This window comes from Pelodiscus sinensis, chromosome 10 (genome assembly GCF_049634645.1).
Source record: "Pelodiscus sinensis isolate JC-2024 chromosome 10, ASM4963464v1, whole genome shotgun sequence".
In the NCBI taxonomy this organism is placed as follows: domain Eukaryota; kingdom Metazoa; phylum Chordata; order Testudines; family Trionychidae; genus Pelodiscus; species Pelodiscus sinensis.
Genome location: NC_134720.1, coordinates 3664105 through 3678877, shown reverse-complemented (window position 1 = coordinate 3678877; position 14773 = coordinate 3664105). Strand labels below are relative to the sequence as shown.

The 14773-nt window shown below is 45.4% G+C and overlaps 1 protein-coding gene across 8 annotated transcripts in view; it reads left to right on the top strand.

The window, feature by feature from the left end:
• MAP3K13 (mitogen-activated protein kinase kinase kinase 13) overlaps positions 1-14773 on the top strand; it is a 91325-nt gene that overhangs the window by 38859 nt on the left and 37693 nt on the right. Inside the window, exon 1 of one of the 8 annotated variants that reach the window (XM_006123701.4) lies at positions 5888-6106. The exons of the other annotated variants lie outside the window; for them this stretch is intronic. The gene's annotated coding sequence lies outside the window, so the exon portion shown is untranslated. Of the gene's footprint in view, positions 1-5887; positions 6107-14773 lie in introns of those variants that run through there. 8 annotated transcript variants of the gene reach the window in all.

Sequence of the window (14773 nt, the reverse complement as noted above, 5' to 3'; positions counted from 1 at the left end):
CATTAACATGTACTTCCTGATCACTAACATGCCTGCACGTTGGATTTCAGAGCGAGAAGCTTTGTCTGTGGGGTATTTTCCCCTCACAGGTAAAATTGTAGGCTAGCTAAAACTAGCTTTTATTGCTGTTTTACTTCCTTTTTTTCTTTTATCCAAAACCCAAGAATCTGAAAAGAAGGATTGGCACCTGATCTATCAAAATATGTGGAATCATTCCGAAAATACTGTCCTGAAGTTTAAAGGAGCATTTAAAACCACAATTGAAACTTTGTGCAAGGGGAACTTACCAGGCTACTTATATGAATCCTTTAGGCGTCATTAGAGCTATCAGATAAAAGGCATTTTCATTTTTTGTAGACAAAAGTCCTTGAATCTGATGGAAAATATTTACAAGGTTGCTACATAGTCACGTAGGCTTATTCTCCCCTGGCATTACAAGCTTTATGTAAAAGCAGCAGTGGATGCAGCCTTTGGCAGAATGATGCAGGCAGTTTCTCCTTCGCAAATCACTTATTGTATAACGTTATATGCAACTACTCAGCAGACCTCTCTTGGAGTTTAACTGTTGTTGAAAATTCCACTGTTGGAATGGTGGTGGTGGTGGTGAATTTGTCCTCACCTGAGGGTTATTTTTCATCCTAGAAGCCAAGTTTGTCATCTGCCTCCAATCTGGGCTGTGGATGAATGTCCTGAATTTACAGTAGCCTTCTGCAGGCTTTCTGTTTGCTAAGTCGAAATGCTATGGTGGGAACTGTTGGAGTTGTTACAATACAAACCATTTGTAGATTCAGATTTCAGCTTGGGGGAATCCATGTCAATAGGGCAAAGGTTCTCAACCTGAGAGGTGGGAGCAGATGTCAGGGGATCAAGATCACCCTGTGTTTCTAAAAAGAAGAGAAGGGGGTTCTGGCTACATCCCAGTTTCATTGGAAGGAGGTTCCAGTCTGGAAATGGTTGAGGAGCACTGTGCTTTAGGCACGGTTAGATGGAGCTAAACTAGTTCTAATCTTATCCAAGAATGAAATCAGGTTTGTTTGACCAGACCTATTTTCCATAAAAACATATTTACTGGCATTAATTATATTCCTGTTTTTCAGTTGATAAACAGGATTAAATTTCATGTTAGCTTTTTTTCTCTTGTTTTGCCTGGAATCGATATCAAGCTAATCGGCCTATTTTTACCTCATTGCGATTGCTCTTTTTTAGCATGACATTAGTACTCTTCCGCTCTCCTGGAATTTCCATGGTATTCTAAAATTTGTGACCACAAGTGGGCCAGACATCTCCTCAGCCAACTCTTTTAGTACTGTTGGGTACTAGGTATCCAGGCCTGGTGACTTTTAAAATGTTTATGCCAAAAGGATGGTGATTAACATCCTTATTGGTTAGTAACTGCCTGGGAAGTATTTAACATACCTGTATCAGATGGGGAATGATGATCCTGCTTTTTTCCAAATACAGAAAAGAAAATTGTTACTGACTCAGTAACTGCAGGATACAATATTTATCATATTCATGTAGTAATGGAGCATACCATTGCTAGGATTTAACTTTGTTCTTGATATACTTAAGAAAAATGACCATTAATTTTTCTCTGGCGTCTTTTGCTTTGCTTTCTCAGTTTTCTATATGCATAACTTCTTGTTTATATTGCTTGCTATCTCTGTCGTCATTTTCTGTGTGTATTATGTTTTTTACATTTCTAATAGTTATCTTCACTTTACTGCTGAAGAAGGATTCTTTTAACCAAAGTTATCGTCTTATATTCACTGTTGAGTTGTGGCTTTTTGGCTGTCTATTAAAATTTGCTTAAAGAACTCTCAATTTTTGCTCACTTTTTACTCTACATTTTTCTTCAGAATTTACTACGAGGCTGTCAGGGCAGTTCCCCACTCTGGCGCTCCAAGTGTAGAAGTTGAGGGCCCATGAGAGAGTGTCAAAACCTTGCCTCTACAGGCATTGGTAACAAAAAAAAAAAAAACCTTCTTCCCAGAATCATAATACACAGATTTTGGGGACTTGCTGCCACCATCAAGTGCTTTTTTTATCCCTAAAAACCAGGGGTGAACACTTGAAACCATCCCCAGGGGTACCCCAAGCTCTTTTGCCCCCAAAAGAGCTTGAAAAAAGAAAAGAGGAAAACAAGCTGCAGTCTCTGATAGCTGACCCCTCAGTCAGAAGCCTGCAGAGAGACACAGACAGACCTTCCAGGACACAACAATCAAATCATCACCTTGAAAAAGTGATATTTTTTTTTATTACAAAACAAAAGATAAACTTGATAAAGCATCTTTGGTTGCTGGATGTTACAGAGCAACCGACGAAAACAAATAAAACACAGGGAAAAAGTCTCTGGAACCAATGGTTAGATGGGTAAAGAGGAGAGGAGGCATAGACTCAGAGCAGTTCAAACCAAATGACAATATAAAGAAAAATTACCCTGAATGTGACTGGATTCACTTTTCGCTTTACTTCCAATTTTCTCTTTGTTCAATCCACTCCCATGCTGCAAATTCCTTAGAGGTATGGTAGTCCTGCCTGGGTTTAAATCATTTTGTGTGTGTCAGCTCCTGTTTATCTCTCCCACACAAAGAGGGCAGGCAGGGAACCTATATCCAATTCAAATTTCAACACTTTAGCTCGATTGGTTCTCTCGGCCCCTGGCCAACACCTTTGCTAGCTACCTGAGTTTAACTCCTTAGTCACTGGGTGCTGGTCAGGACTCCTCTTGTCCATTACAGAGGCTATGTCCCCCTGCTCACAATGCTCGCCAACCCCCCTTCCTTGCGGGTAGGCAAGCCCAGATGAAGGGCTGGAGCCGTACCAGCCTCAGCCTCTTGGGGGGGGCCCCCCCTCCAGCCAATAGGGCTGGACCAGCCCCAGCCTCTCACCCTACCCCTGGCCCCAGCCAACCCTGGTCTCTCAGGCCCTCCTGGCTGCTGGGGCCATGGCAGCCCCAGCCTCTAGTCCCCACACCAGCCACAGCTAGCCCTGGCCTCTCCATCTTCTCCCAGTCGCAGCCCCGGTCTCTTGGTCTCCCTCTCCGGTGCTGCTGTGGGGAGGGGAGGAGCAGTGCAAGCACATCCCCACAAGCCAGATCTGGCGTGGAGTCTCAGGTCTTTCTCTGCTCATCCTTCCCCCACCCACACAAAGCCAGCGCTGCTGCTGTAATCTTGCGGGGGTGGGGCAAGGCTGGAGCACTAGGCAGGTGGTGGCCTGAGACAGCTGGAGGAGGCAGTTCCCCGCTGAGTCCCAGAGCATCGGAGCCCTGAGTGCAGCAAGAAGCCACTGCTGCCACTCCCTAGCCTTCCTGCAGGAGAACCAGGGGCCAGCGGGGAGCCTGGGTTGCCTCCCAAGGAGAGGCCGGGGGAACCCGGAGCCATAGCTGCCTCTTCCTTCTCTGGGGACTCTGCCGAGGCGAGGAGGGTGGGGCGATGCAGAGTGACATGATGATATCACTCTGTCACCCCACAGGAAAAGTGTTTTTATATAGAGACAGATTTCGTATAATTTTCCTCAGCTTTGGGGAATTAGTCTTTTTGAAGCACCAAGAGATTTATGTGTCTAGTTGGGCTGTTCTCTGTTTCCCCAACTGAATATAATCAGGTCATAATCATTGGTCCATAGGCAACAACCTACTTCCAATCCAATTACAGTAAAACTCCAATGGTCCGGCATCTGATGGTCCGGTACTCCTGATGGTCCGGCACCATCAGGAACCCGGAAGTGCTCTGGGCAGCCGGACCATTGGAGCCGCTCTGCCCCCAGGTTCCCCGATTCAGCCGCTGCTAAAACTGACCAGCGGCTGAATCAGGAAGCCTAGGGCAGAGCAGCTGGGGCGCTGCCGGGTTGGTCCCATAGTGCTGCCCCTCGGGGCTGCGGGGCCCAACCCGGCAGCGCCCCAGCTGTCCCCCATTCAGCCGCTGCTGAAACTGACCAGCAGCTGACTCCAGGAAGCCCGAGGCAGAGCTGCTCTGCCCCGGGCTTCCTGGAATCAGCCCCTGATCAGTTTCAGCAGCGGCTGACTTGGGGACGCCTGGGGCAGAGCAGCTGGGGGGCTGCCAGGTTGGTCTCGCCGCGCCAAGGGATGGCGCTACCAGACCAACCCCGCAGCACTCCAGCTGCTCTGCTGCAGGCGTCCCCGATTCAGCCGCTGCTGAAACTGATCAGCAGCGGCTGAATCAGGGATGCCTGAGGCAGAGCCGGACTATTGGAAAGGGGGGCTATGAGGGGTCTGGGGCGGCATCCCCCCCCACCCCACCCTAGGCCCCTCATAGCCCCCCCTTCTGATAGTCCGGCAAATCTGATAATCCGGCACCCCCTGGGTCCCAAAGGTGCCGGATTATCGGAAGTTTTACTGTATTAATTTGCCTTTATTCATCATAGAGAAGTCCAAAATAGGGCTGTAAACCTCTTACAATAGTTAACTGGTTAAAAAAATGTGTGTAACTAGTTAACCACTGGCCCATGAGTGGCAGAGGCTGCCCTGGCCTCACCACAGCCACTGGGCTAGAGGCCTAAATGTTTCCAGGTTCTCCTGAAACCAGGGCAAGAGGCCTGTTTAGTTGAACTGACTGGGAAGACCCTGACGAAGCGCAGACCACTGTACTCTGGTCCCTTCTCCCTAGTGACACTGTATTGCTTAGCCTGGCCTGAATCCTATTACGGGGGCTAGAAATCTCTCAAGACCCTTCTTGTGACTTCCAGCCCTGTAAGAGAAGGTTTTTCTTAACCTAAAAGGTAACTTGTATTTTGATCCCGGAAGTTCATAATCAGGAAGTTAGTTTGCATTTTTATTAGGCCAAGGTGGAACCTCAATTCTGTACAATTTAAGTGCACACCTGAATGGCAACTTGCATGGTTCTTTCACATCACACTTGGTGATTTTTCACTGTCATATTTTCTGGCAAGCAATGGCTGTATTTTCCACAAGGATGTTATGTGACTGAAAACAGGAGGCATGCCTGACTGCCTGTGTGCTTTATCTCCAGGTCAGAGTGATTTTTTGTTGTTGTTGTGTTTTGCCAGTATAAACTCAAGATGAAATTATTTTCCCTGTAATAGTAAAATCCTGTAAACAGCAACTTCAGTGGCTATCTAATTGGGAGACCAGATTGGAGTGCATTTTTCCCGGCTGTTCAGAAATAGGTGTGCCTTTGGCACAGATGTGTGGTTAATTTGCTGTGATGCGTAGATGGAGTGTCCATTGTATCTAGAGTTCAGAATGTGGCTACAAATTTAGAATCCTGCTCACTTTGAATATTCAGTCTCTTAATTTCCTGATGTTATAGATTTCAGTCAATCCTTTTGTGTTGCTGTAATGTGGATTTGTGGCGAGTGGCTTGCTTTTTGTTGTATTATTGATCTGACACAAATCCCCTCTGTATTCTGCTTGCCGTCACTTTCCAATATATGCTTATCTTTTGGTTATTAATGTATAATTCCCAGGAACTGTAATGCTGAAAGAAAAAGGTCACATAGTAAGTCCTTTTTCTGCTTACCAAATACATTTTGTTCATATGACAGATGGTGGTGATTGGGATGTGCATTTATCATACAAGACATATGGCTGGACAGCAACTCATAAGAGAAGTCACTAAATGGAATGATAGCTTCTGTTCCTTTAGCAGAATGGCAGCAACGATGTATTTTATCAAATTCTTCTGTGTACCTCAGTCATTAACAATGACGTTTTGATTATCTTCCTTCCCCACACACACACATGCGTCCCTCCCAGCTGGTAGGAGCTGTCTCATAACCCCGAGGGGCTGTTACAGAGGTCTGATTGGTGGGCTCTGTTTATTCTGTGACCAGATTCTTCTAAAAGAAGGCAGGCCATAGTTGCCCGCTGCTGATTGGCTGTCTCCCTCTGACTCCCCCATTTCCCTTCCAGAGCACACACCACAGAAAGCTCTGTGCTGAATCCTAACACAGCCCAATTTACATCCATTCATGAATCTGTGACGTCAGCACGCTTCTGTGCTCCTTTTGCAGCAGGCTGCAGGGTTGTGTGGGTGGAATTTCCTTTTATTTTGGAAAGCTTTTTTACCTTCCATCTTTTTAAACCAAGGAAATGGACCATCATGTGTAGGAATTCTCCATCCTTGTGAGTATTTCACCGAATGCTACGGGGGTGTGTGTGTCTGTGTCTGTGTCTGTGTGTAATAGCCAGTGTTACCTTCTCATCATTTATTTCAGAAGGGCAGATGGATGGTGCATTTGTGATGTGGAAAGACTGAAAAAAGGATGCTGAGGGTGAGGCGTGGAGAGAAATCTGAAACCATATTTAGCCAAGAGTGTGTCTGAAGTCGACAGCTGATTTTCCTTTTGCTTGTCTGCATGGTAGATATGGATATTTTTCATTTAGTCTTATATGTTATCCCTTAGTGCTTCCCATGCCAGCTTTTTAAAGCAGGGAGGGAATGAATGTCAGTGAGGAGTGGCTTTATGAAATGATGGCTATTGGGGTATTCAAGGAACAACAGAAGAATTACCGGAGGCAGAATAGGAAAAGCAAAGCTGGCTTTTTATCAGCTGGGCAAGTGTAATCTTTCCTCTCCCTCAGCTATTCAGTAGTTTTGCTGTCATGTTATAGAAATGAATAATTTAAGAGAGATTTTTGAGAGAATGAGGTAACTTGTATAATAGTTAATACTTTATTTTTGGCTATAATTTTGTCTTTTAAATAGAATCTTTTAACTGTTTGCTTCTTGTTCTGGACATATATTTTACGGCCAGATTATTTTATTCTTACATTGCATAGCATCTCATTTGGGAGTAGTCCCAATGCAGTCAATGGTGCTACTCACTGAGGGCTAGATTGTGATACTCTTGCTCACGTTGAATAGTGCTCCATATCATAAATAATTCCACTGAAGTCAATGTGGCTAAATTTGTGGTAAGAAACTAATTGCTGTGACTAAGGAAATCAACAATCTGCTTGTGATTTTTAAATCTGTGGGAAAGGTGAATACTTGAATTTTTAGTTTGAAGAAGGCAGTGGAAGAGCCATGTCTTTTGGACAAGCTAATTGTGGCTCTGATTGGTCTTTATGGTGTTAGGAGAAAACAGAAGGAAAGTGTTTTATTATTTTCCTGAAATGATCGAAATGATTATGACTGATAAAGATGAAAACATCTGATTGTGTGGTGAGGTTAAACAAAATTAGTAAAATAAGTAAGAGCATTGTCAGCTACATTTTGCGATGCTTTGCCTGGGACGTCCTGGGATAGTAGATTTTCATTGATAAAATGTTCCTTTTTCTGAGTTCCATTTGTTACAATTTCTACAACTAAGGAACTTTCTAAGAGAGCGAGGAGGTCCTCTTGGATCTGTATCTATCTGGCTTTTCAAAGTATCAGTGGACAGTGCAGGTCACATTTGAGAGTTGGTAGACTTGTGTAGTTTTCTTTTTGTTTTTGACTTGTTCATTTCATTTCCTGTAAGTTCATTTTATATTCTATGCTGAATTTCATAGGTAGAGCCCTACTAAATTCATTGTCCATTTTGGTCTATGTCATGGTCATAGGCTTTTAAAAGTAATACATGTCATTATTTCAGATATTTAAATCTGAAATTCCACATTGTTGTAATTGTAGGGATTCTGACCCAAAAGGAGTCGTGTGAGGGGTCTGCAAGGTTATTGTAGGAGGGATGGCAATACTGCTACCCTTCTGCACTACGGCCTTCTGACCTGGGCTCTTGGTCAGCCGTCACCACTCTCCAGCCAACCTGTCTAAAAGAGTGCCCTCCTTCCCCCCCCAAATAATGTTGTGATTTCACCCCCTCCTCCAGCAACTCCCTTTTGAGTCAGGATCCTCAATTTTAGAAATGTTGGTCTCCTCAATGAAGTCTGTAAAGCACACAAAAGACCAGATTTCAGTCTGTGACATATTTTTCATGTCTAAGAATTTGGTAAGGTCCTATTCATAGGGTGGATCAGATAAGAGGCCTGATCTTGGATAATATTAGGGATGTAAGTGAGTAGTCTACTCAACTACCCGATAAGTTGACTACTCAACTACTCGCATTTTCCCTCCCCTCTTGCTGCCTCTGTATCAGAGGCAGCAAGGGGTGGGAAGCAGGAGCTGGTGCTGGGGGAGCCAGCTTAAAAGCCAGCTCCTCTCCAGCCCTATCTCTATGGTGCTGCCCGCCCCCCCCTCCCCCCGCAGTACTGCAAAGGCAGCAGTGTGGGTGGGGAGGCAGGGCAGGGCAGGCTGCCGCAAAGTAGCTTCTGCTCACGGCATGCCCAGGGTCACTGCAAGCAGAAGCTGCTTCACGTGGGCGGTCCCAGCAGGGAGCTAGATCTCCTTGCATACAGGGTTGCTGCTGGAGTAGCCTGTGTTTGTGGCTGGGACCCTCAGTGGACAGGGGATGCTGGACCCAGCATGAGCCGGTACTGAGCAGTTTTGTCTTGCTCTGGGTCCAGGACCGCGGTGGTCGTGCATTTTAAATGTAATAAGAGCCGGACCAGCTCCTGCTACATTTAAAATGCAGAGTTGCAGCGGGGCTAGGTCCTGGACCCAGTGTGAGCTAGGACAGAGCACCTTCCCTTATCGACTAATCATACAATACAGATTGTTTTGACTGCATGATTAGCCAACTACCCACCTCTTAACATCCTTAGATAATATTTGGTTTAGATTTGCCTTTGCCCCATGCTGGCCTAGTATACTTCAACTTATCACTGTTCTGATTCATTTTCCATTTCATGATTAGAATTATGAAATTATTATTTATAGCATTAAATGGGCGTGAGGCACTCTTAAAATTTAGGCCTCCACCCCTCCAGCTGTGAATTGTTTTCAGAATTTTCATTTTTCTGTCTTTTCTAAATTTATGCATCTTGCTTTGCTATTTTTGTTCTCCGTTGGAATGAGTTGGCAAATGGATGATCCTATGTTTGTCTCCACGGGCCTGGAAAATTTAGGAATTGTATACTACTATATAGTTAAAATAGATTTCATTGGTTAAAACAGATCATACTGTTTAAAGTGGGTTTCTACTCTAGATAGTAATAATTTGAAAATGGATTGTGGCATTCCATGTTTGCATCTCAGTGATTTCCATAGCAAATGTGTTAAGTTCACAGTTCTAAACCAAAGATTTGTTCAGTTTGGAGAGAGCACACAAGTTCTGGGAATATTCTCCATTTAGGCATTGGTATGCTTAAAAACAGTGGCATCTTGCAGTGTCAGAGAAACTTTTCAAGTGCAAGTGCTGTACAAGTGAAAAAAAGGGTCTGCTTTTAACCAAACACCTCTTGGGATCTTAGTCGAGTGGATTCTTTCCATTTCACACATCATCTCTGGAAATAAAAGATCTTGTAGGACACGCTAACTGCTTGTATCTACACTGCAATTGGGAGAGTGCTTCCTAGTGTAGGTAGACAAACACGTGCTAGCCGATATTCCCTCTAATTTTTTGCATCCATGTGTGGATACATTTTATGTGCATTGAGGCATGTGCAGATGTGCACCACCAGTAGAAACATGCAGCTTGCAGTGAGCACTCTGCTAATCAGTGGAGTGGCATTTGAATCTCGCCTGGGTAGCCACCCAAGCACTGAGCTTACAGGGAGCACTGACATTGCTCTCTGCTTAGGCTAGTGTGCTAAAAACAGTAGCATGGCCTTGGGAGCGCAGGCAACAGACTGGGTTGAGAACAGACTTGCCCAGCCTGCAAGTTATGCACACTGGTGGCTAGCCCAGCCTACTGCCTGTACAGGTGTGGCCGCACTGCGCTATTTTTAGCGTGCTAGCTTTAAGCAGAGCTAGTGTTTCTATCTACTGAAGCTGAGAGGTGCACTTCCGGGCACTGTAGACAGTTTGCTCTTCATTGCTGTCAGTTAGTTTGTACAGCTATAACTAACGGGAACTTTTACAAAAATTCTCCTGGTGTCTACGCGGAGCCAAACAGAAGTAGAACAGTTGCATAATTTTTTGTCATTAAAGGTGTGACATGCAAGGAACAGGTCTGTTGTGGGGGGGGGGGGGGGGGGAGGAGGAAAGGTGCCACTTGTATATTCTCTTCAGAATGGTGCTGCACTTTAAATCAAAATTACAAGGAGCCTCTCCCAAAATTTAAGATGTAGCGGCTTAGAAGTGAGCTCTTCTGTTTTAATGGTCAAGACATGTGTCTTTATTATATATCCCGAGATCCCCAACTCCAGTAAAGCTAATTGTTTGAATTGGTTAAGCTGATCCTTCCACTCTCTTGTCAACAGCTGCCAGCTTGGTGTTGGAAGATAAGCATCAAGTGAGCTTAGATGGGGGAGAGAGCAGGAGCTAGTGTGATTGATTAGATGGGAGGATTCTTGGGTTGGAAGAATGGGTGTTTCTGTCTTCCCTATGTGTGGGGTGATTCCCTCCCCTCACGCAGTCAGTTGCCGTCGTACCAAGAACTATATGGAGGGCAAAGGAGGGAAGTGAAGAGCCTGCAAGGCAGGTCTGGTTTTGGCAAAGCCAGCCTCACAGCCCTAACACAGTAATAATAATAGTGCTTAGCTCTTACATAACCCTTTTCATGACAGCATGGATTGGCAGCAACAGCCAGGGCCAAGGAGGGCCTAGTATTCTTAGAGGTTCTCTTACAGGATGTTGTATGGTCTGGCTGATGCAGGAAATCAGGCTAGGTGATTAGATGCTCTCATTTCTGACCCTACAGTCTCTGAAACTTTTTCTCTGCTTTTCATTGACATAAACCTACATGGTGGCAGCATGTCTTAACTAGAAGATTAAGCATAGGACTAAGAACTAGCATGTCTAAATTTTAATCCCATGTCTGATACTGTCTCGGTACAGGGCACTAAAGAAGTCACCGTGCCTGTGCTTACATAGGGGGATTATTCTTTCCTTCCCTGCAGGACTGTTGTGGTGATTAAAATGTAAAATGCTAGTAAGTGCTGAGTATTATTATGGTAAATTACATGCAGATGGTGTCCTTAAGTGTTCCCTTCTATTGGGTGCTGTTGTTTTCTCTGTGTGTACCCATAAACCCCTGCCTGTAACCAGACCCCATGGGATTACATGCAATCCAATAATAACTATTTGCATTTGTATAGTAGTCATAGTACTTAACACTTATATCGCTCTTTAAATATCCATGGCACCATTGATTAGTTAATGTCTACCCCAGCACTGCCCTGAGTGAGACTTGTCCCAGTTCAAAGCCTAGCAAGAACCACTTAGGGCTTGTCTACACTGGCAAGTTACTGTGTTGCAACTTTCTTGCTCAAGGGTGTGAAACCTCTGCCCCTTCTCCCCCCAACTCCGAAATACAGGAAGTTATAGTGCTGTAAAGCACCATTATAAGCAGGCGCCCAGTGCTGTTAGGTATTCCCCTGGTGGAGGTGGTTTTCCTAGAGTGCTGAGAGACCTTCTCTCCCAGCATTGTAGCCGCAGTGACGCTTGCCCTTGTCCCCACCTTGTGCTGAACCTCAAGCAGCTCACCTACATGATTCCAGCATAAGTTGTCCGGCACATCATGCCACTGATTAAACGTACAAAACTCTGGGAGTAACCCTGAATATAGAATGGATACTGAATGAGCAATACATTGGCATACAGCTTGTCTTCCCTATTAATGCCAGTATCTGCGCATCACTTACTCTGGTCACGCCAACGGATCCAACACGTCGTTTTGGTGGTGTGGCAGAAGGTGTTTTGTGGTTGTTAGGCCATGCCTATGCTATCACTCATGTCAGCAAAATGTATGTCTTGGGTGTGAAAAAACACACCCCGAATACCTTAGTTGTAGTGTGCACAGCACTGTGTTGGTAGGAGAGCTGCTCCCTCCGACATGGCTACTGCTGCTCGTTGGGGGGTGATTTAATTATGTTGACAGGAACGCTCTGTCCTATCGGCATAGAGCAGCTACACCGAAGATTTTACCATGGAGCCACTGCACAGTCGGTAGTGTAGACATAGTTACACGAGGAAGGCATTTTATTGAGGTGGCACCATCACCCAAGCTCTAACGGGCTCTTTTGCATTTACACCAGAGCCCACTATAGCTTTAGTGCTCTTTCGAATTGAGGGCTGTCAAAAGAGAATACAGGTTCCTAAATCAATCGGTGGTTTCCATTGGCACCACCTGAATTCCTACTGGAGAGGGACAAGTAGGATATATGTGGATACTGTACAATGGCACGTATAAAAGCCCCATATGAAAGCAGGGTCCGAATGAGCTCTCAGCTGACATCTAGTGAAGATGGGGAAGACTTCAGGAGCAGGCCATCTGTGCATAGGCGCTCCTGCTCTTCCTAGTTGGCCATCAGGTGTGTTGCCAAAATGATCAATTTTGACTAGTTTGGGGTTACAAATCACTAATACTTGAATGCAGGGGTCATGAAATGTTATCCTGGTTGTAGAAGTAAAGGGCAGCCAACATAGCTTCTTGCTCCCTCTACTGCACTCTGCTCACAGTCCAGAGTTCAGACGTGCGTTCAGTGTTAGCTTCCAGCTGGAGATGGGGGAGAAAAGCCTCTGCTGCCCCCTCTGCAATTGGCTCACAGCCTCTCCACGATGTCAAGCTGTGAGGTTCTGCCACTTACCGCAGCTCTTAGTGATATCAGTTCTCGGTGGTTTCAGCAGGTGGGGGATCTCGCTGACAGTTCAGGTTTTGTGGTGTCTTTTTTGTTGCAACTCCATCTGCACACATAGGAGGAAGCATAGCCCCTAGACTAGCTCAGCAGGGATGTCTGCTCCAAGCATTGCCAGACAGAAACACAGGCTCTGAGTCTAATCAGCTTTCTCTCTAAATGCTGGAGAGCGGCAGGTCAGATGTAAAGGGCGTTTGGGCCCCTTCGTGCAGAGTCCACACTAAGCACGTGCCCCTTCACTGGTATTTGGCACCCTTACCGCTGCGAGGCTCAGCTATGGGTGATCCCCTCAATCAGAGCATGCTAAGCACCGTGATGCTACCCTCTCATTGTACATATGGATAACAACACTTCATTGCCCCTACATTCAATACTAGAGTGATTTGTAACCCAGAACCAGCCAAACTTGATCATGTGGGCAAAGCAGCTCCATGTACTGTGTACCTAAGCAGGGAGGGCGGGTCTATGCAAACACAGTCTGCAAACACAGTCTGCTCCTGAAGTCGTCTTCCTGCTCGTCACTCGATACTAGGGGAGAGTTCATTTGGGCCCCTGCTTACACACAGACTGACGTAACATCCCACAAGAGAAAATCTACACTTGGTGCATGCATGAACTGTGAGGAAAACAGAATTGAGTCTCTGGCCCTTTCTGCTTCTCTGGATGTTTATTATTTGCAGTAAATGTACCTCATATAGGGCCCTTTATCAACAGATTTCAAAGCAAGTTACACAGGATAAAGGTACGCTTACCGGCCCTTTGGGACGCCCCACAACCTTGTCTTGCTGAGCCAGAAGGCATAGAGTTGGGGTAATAGCCCCCCAGCAAAGCAACACAGACACTGAGAACAGCTCAGCTCTGGGAAGGCTCAACCACAGAGACTTGACACAGCAAACTGGTGCACAGCCCCAATGGGACCAGAACCCCAAGTAAATGCATTTCACTGTGCATAAAGTTTATTCAGAGTGATCTCGTAAGAGGTTTACCCCCTTTATCAATGGAAGAGAGGTGCACAATTGTTCTCCACCCTCTTAACAGTTTTTATGCTGATTTCAGAGGTAGCCATGTGAGTCTGTTTCAGCAAAACCAACACTGGGTTTGATAATAAACAAAAATGATTTTATTAAGTATAACCATTGGCTGAGCATTCCTTGCCCATTGCTCTGCTTCAGACAGAGAATTTTCCAGCATCAACACAAAGTACATATTTATAACTCCACATACAGATATTATACAAGTACATGAATAGCATACACAGAATCAGTAGAACAGAAGCTTTCACGTGACACCTCACATGGCCCCCTGTGTATACACTTTGGGGCAAATACCCCCCCATGGGTGCAGCAGTGATCTGGCTGCTCCCCTTAAACTCCAGTAAAGTGACATCTACTCATCTGGAAACACATTTGGCTCACACACATAAGGGTTATGGCCGGTACTTACAAAAAAGACCTCAACCAAGCATGTTGATAGCTGGTCAGAGGAACACAGCTGGATTCTGGTCAACCACTGGTGTAAGGCAAGCAAGATGCTCAGCTTTAGCAAGAGCACAAGTAATGACTGTGTCTGTGAAACTACATCCGAGTGGCTACTGGCTTTGGGAATTGACTCGACCAGCTATCAATGGGAGATCAATCAGCTCAAGACTGATTGCCACAAAGCCAAGGATGCCAGCAGCCCCTCTGGAAACTCATCTTCTAGCCATTTTTACAAGGAATTTGATTGATTCCTGGGAACTTCTGCAAACACTGGACCCACTGTGTGCATAACAATCTGCTAAACAAGGATGTGATGTTTATAACCCCCCGGCCACAGGCACCAAGGGATGATGGGCAAGAAGTGGCCCAGGCGCCGTGGTGGCTACAGAATGCTCTGGGTCTGTATTCAGAGTAGTCCTGGAGGCATCCTGCAGTGGAACCAGCAGAAGAGAAAACACTGGTAAGTTTCCGTGGCCATTTTTGTTGTTAACGTATGGATGGGAGGGATTTCTGGCTTATGCCGTGTTGAGCTATTAATACAAGCTGGGTTTACAGTTTTCTGGGTGCAACCCATCCATTTCTGTAGTGCACGCTTCCCTCCTAGCCACCACATGGGATTCAGAATGGATATTGGGAGCTGAGAAAAAACAAAGACGCCGTTATGATATTTTTGCTACTTACTAGTTACTCTCTG